The sequence below is a fragment of the Taudactylus pleione genome, unplaced genomic scaffold (assembly GCF_031769625.1).
Source record: "Taudactylus pleione unplaced genomic scaffold, aTauple2 ptg000116l, whole genome shotgun sequence".
Taxonomy (NCBI): Eukaryota; Metazoa; Chordata; class Amphibia; order Anura; family Myobatrachidae; genus Taudactylus; species Taudactylus pleione.
The window spans coordinates 6,721,273-6,729,537 of record NW_028284518.1 but is presented as its reverse complement, the minus strand read 5'-3'; the positions used below and the strand labels follow the sequence as shown (position 1 = coordinate 6,729,537).

Genomic DNA, 8,265 nt, shown 5'->3' with positions numbered 1-8,265 from the left:
GGGATCAGCCGCTGATCGGGGTAACAGTGGCTGTGAGGAGACTCCCCTCTATGTCAAGACAAGAGAGCTTGAAAGATCTCAGTTTTACTGATCTTACTACAGCACCAAGGAGAGGAGAGGCTGTGCAGGTCACATGCTACATGCTGATAGTCACGTGCTGGCATCTGGACAGGTATCCTTTGCATTGTATTACATGCCAGGTGAAGGACTGCACAATTATAGAGACTGATCTTATAGGAAGTGGATTTTCTGCAAAGACTGTAACCATTTCAAGTAACATTTAATACCCGGGTATTCTTATAATGAGCTCCAACGTGCTGATCAGTGAAGATTAGGGACACTATTCCTGGGCGTACTAATGAGAAACACGGTAGTTTATTGCCAATCTTTTGAGATCGTAGTTTTTATAGAGAAATGTTATTTTGCACTTGATTTTATATGACATTGTGAAGTATATTGTTCATGATCGTAGCTGTTTCCTATACAGAATGCAAAGTAATTAATTATTGAATGTTTACAGTATTGACAGAGAAGTGAATACATATCTGAAGTTAATTGCCCTACCATATTTGAATTGAATGTATTACAGGTTGAGTCTCCCATATCCAAATATTCCGAAATACGGAATATTCCAAAATACGGAATATTTTTAGCATAACTGAGAAAGTGAAACCTTTGCTTTCTGATGGTTTAATGTACACAAACTTTGTTTAAAGCACAAATTATTAAAAATAGTGTATAAAATAACCTGCAGGCTGTGTATATAAGGTGTGTATGAAACATAAATGAATTTTTATGTATTTACACAAGCTTTTTTTGATGCACAAAATTATAAAAAACATAGTATAAAATGACCTTCAGGCTATGTGTATAAGATGTATATAACACATAAATGCATTCTGTGTGTATATTGGGGTCCCATTCTCAAGATATTTCATTATTTTATGCAAATATTCCAAAATACGGAATATTCCGTTATCCAAAATACCCCTGGTCCCAAGCATTTTGGATATGGGAGACTCAACCTGTACTGTATTTGCATATTATATTGCTGAGTGTTGTGATATGAACCAGATTATTGTTAACCGATTATTTTAGTAAGCAGCTTGGGTTTGGAAGCCAGTTCTCAAATTCACAAAACTGCAGTTATTTCTAATAAATCGGCTCTCCGCAGAGCAGACTGTTTGAATGACCCTTTGTCTGGACTGATCTTCCTTACCTCTCTGACAAGTGGAAAGAATCTGTATGAGAATCCAGTTCACCAGGTAAAACAGTTTAGCTACAGTCACCATTTCATACTACACCTGGGTACTACATTTGGCGTCACTATAAACAGGATTCAGAGTCTAAAGTAAGGAGATTGGGAACCTAAGGGAAAGATGTCGACAGAACAACCTGCACCAGCAGAGCCGCCCAGCAGCGAAGCAGGACCAGCAAACCCGGCAATGGCACAAATTAACCCAATTACACTACCATACTACTTTGGAGCCCCATGGCTCCCAACTTACAGTGGAGATGTTCATGGCACAGAAGGAAATACCTTCAGTGAAATCAAAAACAAGATGAACTCGATGTTTCGGCTGTATCCCTTGAGCGACCAACAACAAGTTGAAATCTTAATAGGCCAACTGAAAGGATCCGCCCTTCGAGAAGTTATGTTGTGGCCATTGGATGAGAGGCAGAACGTGGGTCAAGTGCTGAAAAGATTGGCAACCACATTTGAGACTCGGATGTTATCTGCACTAAAATTAAAATTCTATGCTTGCAAACAGCGACCGGGAGAAACTCTTCGCGATTACGCTCTAAACCTGCAAGAAGCTTTACGTGCGATACAAGCCTTAGATGCAGAAGAAGTCAGAAATACAGATGAAGCTCTAGTAACCCAGCTTGTTGAAGGGGCCAATGGGGAGGGAACCCGAACACATTGGCCCTTTATAGGCTCTTAGAAGGCAAATAGAAAATTTGACAGTAGAGATGGCAGAGATGCAGAGAGATTCGCAACTTATTGTTACCTGGGATGCTTGGCTCTACCGAACCAAAGTGGAGAACAGAGAGGAGGAGAGCAACCAATCGCTTTGATTCACAAGGACGACCCATATGTCAACTGATGGAAGAAGGTCAACCCCGGGATGTGTCTAGGCCCAATATTACAAAACCAAATAGAAATTGTGAGCACACCACCTGCAGGCAATGTTACATCAGCCATAGGGAGAAGAGTTTCAGGCAAAGTCGTATGGTTCCATGTGCAACATGGCTATGGATTCATAAAACCTGATGACATGAAGAATGATATTTTTGTTCATTATACGGCAATTCAAAAGAACAACCCAAGAAAATACCATCGCAGCCTAGAAGATGGAGAATTTGTAGAATTTGATGTCATCAATGGACAAAAAGGTGTACAGGCAACAAACGTCACTGGTCCTGATGGTGCTCCAGTTAAAGGCAGCAGATATGCAGCAAATCACAAGCATTACTGGCACTATCCATATCGCAGAAGACCTCCACGTGACTACCAGCAAAACTGCCAATACAGTGTAAGTGGAGACGAGTGCGCAGAAGCAGAAAACATGGCAGAAAGTGTACATCAACCACAGCCTTATTTGATGAGTCATTACCCACCATACTCCTCAGAGAGACCATATGGATGCACACAACAATATCCTGAAGTCCCAGAAGAAAGTGAATCATTGGGACGAATAGATGAGCGAACTGTGGAGGAACGAAGTGAGAAAGTGCAGCAGAACCTGCAGGATATGACCAGACCACAACTTCCTCCAGAGCCAGCATGTGAGGGCAAGGCCAAAATGCAGGACATCGGTGCTAATATGGTCAACTTTGATCAGGCCAATTCAAGTGCAGCTGACCAGGAAAAGGACACAGAGGAAGTGATCCACACAGCTACAAGGGAAGACTTGGGGTTTCCCCCTAAACCCAATGCAACGGATTTAGAGAAGTCAACGTCTGATCCTCTTGATCCTGTGAGATTTCTGAGCGAAACTAAAGGGGCAGTGAAATGGCTTTTTCCAGAGCAGCATCCCCCAGACTGCGAGTACGCTTCAATAAGCGGTGAAGAGTTTGTCTTACTTCTGCAACAGGCAATGAGAAAGCAAGGATAAAGGAACAAAGGTGCTCCGTCTATATACTGTAGACAATAGGGTGGTCGGCAGGGGTAACTTTCTAACACCTGATTGTAATAACGGTTTTACATTGATATGCTGTGTTGGTAACTAAAGTTTACTGAAATGTGATTTTTGAAATTTTTTTCTCTCTTACTATGTAGCGGACATGATATTGTTGGTAACTGCGTTATTCTGATCTTGCATTGCTCCCACGGTAATGTACTAGAGACTGTTTTATGAGGGACCTTGAAAGGTAATTTCTTCCGTGAGGACACGCAACCTTTTAGCGGGGAAGTATGTGGCACCCCCAGAAAAACTGCTTAGCCTGGTAGTCCTTTCTTGTCCACAGTGAGTGTTGCTGAGGATTGACTCTAGGACCCAGGAGCAGCTAACTATGAGCAGCAGCAGCACTGCTGAGCCCAGGATGGAAAGTGAAACTAGAGAAGGCAGAGCAGAAGCAGCCATGTTGGAGCGTGGCAGGAGCTGTGTAGTGTGAGCTGTTGGAGAGAAGCAACTACCAGCAGTGTGTGTGCTGCACTGAGCCATGACTGAGGGCACAGACAGTGGGGATCAGCAGCTGATCGGGGTAACAGTGGCTGTGAGGAGGAGACCCCCCTCTATGTAAAGACAAGAGAGCTTGAAAGATCTCAGTTTTACTGTTCTTACTACAGCACCAAGGAGAGGAGAGGCTGTGCAGGTCACATGCTACATGCTGATAGTCACGTGCTGGCATCTGGACAGGTATCCTTTGCATTGTATTACATGCCAGGTGAAGGACTGCACAATTATAGAGACTGATCTTATAGGAAGTGGATTTTCTGCAAAGACTGTAACCATTTCAAGTAACATTTAATACCCGGGTATTCTTATAATGAGCTCCAACGTGCTGATCAGTGAAGATTAGGGACACTATTCCTGGGCGTACTAATGAGAAACACGGTAGTTTATTGCCAATCTTTTGAGATCGTAGTTTTTATAGAGAAATGTTATTTTGCACTTGATTTTATATGACATTGTGAAGTATATTGTTCATGATCGTAGCTGTTTCCTATACAGAATGCAAAGTAATTAATTATTGAATGTTTACAGTATTGACAGAGAAGTGAATACATATCTGAAGTTAATTGCCCTACCATATTTGAATTGAATGTATTACTGTATTTGCATATTATATTGCTGAGTGTTGTGATATGAACCAGATTATTGTTAACCGATTATTTTGGTAAGCAGCTTGGGTTTGGAAGCCAGTTCTCAAATTCACAAAACTGCAGTTATTTCTAATAAATCGGCTCTCCGCCGAGCAGACTGTTTGAATGACCCTTTGTCTGGACTGATCTTCCTTACCTCTCTGACAAGTGGAAAGAATCTGTATGAGAATCCAGTTCACCAGGTAAAACAGTTTAGCTACAGTCACCATTTCATACTACACCTGGGTACTACAATCGCAGTGTCACGCCCCATTTCTGTCGTGACTTCTCTCTCCCGGAAGGACAGCATCAACAAACATTGACTGTGGGCAGTGTGTTAATAAGTCAAAAGGCACAAAGTGACAAGTGCATACAAGAGCAAATTTAACTGAAGTCATTAACAAATATTGCCTAACAGCCATGGCAGTAGGTCATGTCCCATAGAATCATAGCTCAGGAAACCATTTAAAATGAACAAATTATAGGGTAAATATGGGATGTAGCTGGCATTGCGGTACATAGAATGCCGGCGCACATAATCCCGGCGCTAGAATCCCTACAGGGGTCAGAATCCCGGTGGCTGCAATCCAGTCAGTAAGTATTAGGGTTAGGCACTAGGGGGAGGGCTAGGGTTAGGCTGCGGGAAAGGTGGGTTAGCGTTAGAGAAAGGGAAAAATTACTTAGCTGCAAGCGTCAGGATTTCAACCATCGGGATTCCGTCCACCAGCATTGTGTGCACTGGGATCGTGTACCCAACCCGGTAAATATAAAATATAGGTAGGGGGAGTAGAAGAATAAACACATTAGGAAAGAAGGGGTAGGATTTGAATGATAGTATATACACATATCCCAGGTAAGAGACCAACACATCCATATGAGGGCCACATTATACAGTCATATCAATAATCAAGTGAAAAGAAGGTACAAAAAACAGAAGATCAATAAATGGGAGAGTATATGGAATATGAATGATGAAGTTACTCCTGGTAAAAGGAAGGTATCGACAAACAGGATCACTAAGTCAATTGATGTAATATGTACCAATTGGTAGATTCCAAGACTCTAGATATATGGTTTTGAGTCTGTTCATCCAAAGTATCGATATATTGTCCCCATGTTTTGTAGAATTTCTCTACATTGTTATTTACATCAGGTAAAGTAGTGCGCCTATCAAAATATAGTAGCTGTAGCATCTTTAGTTTGACTTCATTGAGAGAGGGACCTGATTTTGAGGTCTAGTGAACCAGAATAAAAATTTTTAGCAACAGTAATCAAAATGGTATTGATGGGAGATATAGCTTTTTTGTGCAGACCTAGGTTCCAACTGCTAAAGTTAGCACAAAGACAAGCAAAAAAGTCTGGTACCAAACCTAAAGAAAATGTGGAGTTTATAAAGCCAACTACTTTATGCCAAAATCGGCTCACCTTCCCACATGCAATGAATAAATTTAGCTGAGGCAATGTGATATTTCACACATGATCCCAATTCACTGGATACCATGGACCTCATTCAGAGTCGGTCATTGCGGCCGCATGGTCGTACGCCACCGATGTTCGCTAAACTGCGCATGTGTAAAGTTCGCAATACGCGTACGCAAACTAGCTGCTACGATCAGAAATTTCTCTCTCCTTGAACACAGCCAGGTCGGTAGTTTGAGTGACAGAATAAGGCGTTTGCGGGTGGTAACAGGGGAAGGTGCTTGAAAACGGGGGAGTGGAGATCCGAACGCAGGCGTGCCTAATTATGCGAACTGCGTTTTATGGGAGTGCATAATTAACAAAGTAGTGTCATGGCACACGTGACATGGGTGGTTTGTACACTGACCTGATCGTAGTGCTTAAGAGAGGGTATGGTCAACCTTAAGCTCTACGACCAGTTCCGATGGTTACCGATGGTCTCGATTAATCCTTATATGGCTGGAGATGATGTGTAATGCTTACGAGAAGGGGGCGTTTTTTTTGTCTTACGGCCGCATCCTCCCCTTGGTCGGCCAGCTAACGATCCAATCTTAAGGATGCAACTTGCAAGTGCATCATTTGCATATCCGGCCCCTTTTCCCTTACGACCGTGCGGTCGCAACGACCGACTCTGAATGAGGTCCCATATGCTTTTGTTGTGCAGGTGAGATATATGTTCTATGTATGGTCCGTAATTGAGCAGGACATGCCAAGTGTAGCCACTTCAAAGTAGGGGTGAGCGGGTTCGGATTTCTGAAATCCGAACCCCCCCCGAGCCACCCCGATCCGAGGCCGATCTGAGTCAGGCTCGACTTTTCCCGCCTGACTCGGATCTGAAATCGAGGCAAAACGTCATCATCCTGCCTTCCGGGTCTCGCGGGTCTTGGATACTATATAAGGTACCCGCGTCGGTACCATTTTCTCACTCGGCTGTGGACAGTGAAGAGGGAGGGTGAGAGTTAGGGCTGGCTGGGCTATGTAGTGTAGTGCAGTGTAGTGTTGTGCTGTGCTGCTGTTGTCCATAGGGGTTGTGTCCACTCCTCCAAAGTCCATACGGGCTGGCTGTGTTGTGCTGATGTTGTCCATAGGGGCTGTGTCCACTCCTCCAAAGTCCATAGGGGCTGGCTGTGTTGTGCTGTACTGCTGTTGTCCATAGGGGCTGTGTCCACTCCTCCAAAGTCCATAGGGGCTGGCTGTGTTGTGCTGTGCTGCTGTTGTCCATAGGGGCTGGCTGGGCTGTGTTGTGCAGTCAGTTGTCCATAGGGGCTGTGTCCACTCCAAAGTCCTGTGCAGTGTCCCAGTCCTAAAGGGGTGCTGTAGTGTTGTCCAGGGGGTGCTCTGTCCATCAGGGGTGCTCCACCCAAGTGCAAAAAAAAAATATTTTTTCTGTGTTTGTGAATTGTGTGCGCAGTAGCCGCACGTGTATCAACAAAGTAGCGCCAAGCGTGCGCCTGTGTCATAAGTAAAGGGCCGGCTGGCTCGTCCGTTAAAGGTTGCTGTAACCCCCAAAGTGCACTCCAAATAATATTTTTTTTTTTCTGTGTTTGTGAATTGTGTGCGCAGTAGCCGCACGTGCATCAACAAAGTAGCGCCAAGCGTGCGCCTGTGTCATAAGTAAATGGCCGGCTGGCTTGTCTGTTAAAAGGTAGTGTAGCCCCCAAAGTGCACTCCAAACAAAATAAAATATTATTTTTTGTGTTTGTGAACTGTGGGCTTGATTCAGAGCTGAACGCTCTGACCAGAGCGCTCGCTCTGAATCAGGGCCCTCCTACCTTTTTTTGGAGCATCCTCATGGACGCTCGCATAGCTGTGGGTTACCACCCACAGCTATAGCGAGCGTCAATGATGATGGTCGCGATGGTCTTGACCATCGTGACCATCGGGCTTGCGACGGAGACCCTGCGGTAGGGTCTCGCTGCCGCAAGCCCTGGAGTGATTTTGGCTCTATCAGAGCCAAAATCACTCCCACTGACATCACTAGTGATGTCAGTGGGGCCGACTTGAGACGGTAGGCGTTCCCATGGGACGCCCACCAAAGGGGGCGTGCTGTCAATCAACATCGACAGCACGCCCCCTTTGGTGCGAGACCCGGAGTGATGGTGAGCCCATCGCTCGCCGGGTCTCGCGCATGCGCACGAAGGAGCTCCCTCCGTCGTGCGCATGCGCAGTGGGGAACATCGACTCGCTTGCGAGCGTCCTGCCACTCGCGAGCGGGTCTGAATGACCCCCTGTGCGCAGTAGCCGCACGTGCAACAACAAAGTAGCGCCAAGCGTGCGCCTGTGTCATAAGTAAAGGGCCGGTTGGCTCATCCGTTAAAGGGTGCTGTAACCCCCAAAGTGCACTCAAAAAAATATTTTTTTTTTCTGTATTTGTGAATTGTGTGCACTGTACGTGCATCCTCAAAGCAGCAGCGCCAAGCGTGTGTCTGTTAAAGGGTGAAGGTTAAACCCTCAAAGTGCGCTCCACAAAAAATATAAAAATTATTTTTTTTCTGTCT

General features: G+C 44.7%; 1 pseudogene; it reads left to right on the top strand.

Annotated features, from left to right (window-relative positions):
• The first annotated feature begins 1,445 nt into the window (after positions 1-1,445).
• LOC148524744 (uncharacterized) lies at positions 1,446-3,158 on the top strand (annotated as a pseudogene).
• The last annotated feature ends 5,107 nt before the right edge of the window (positions 3,159-8,265 follow it).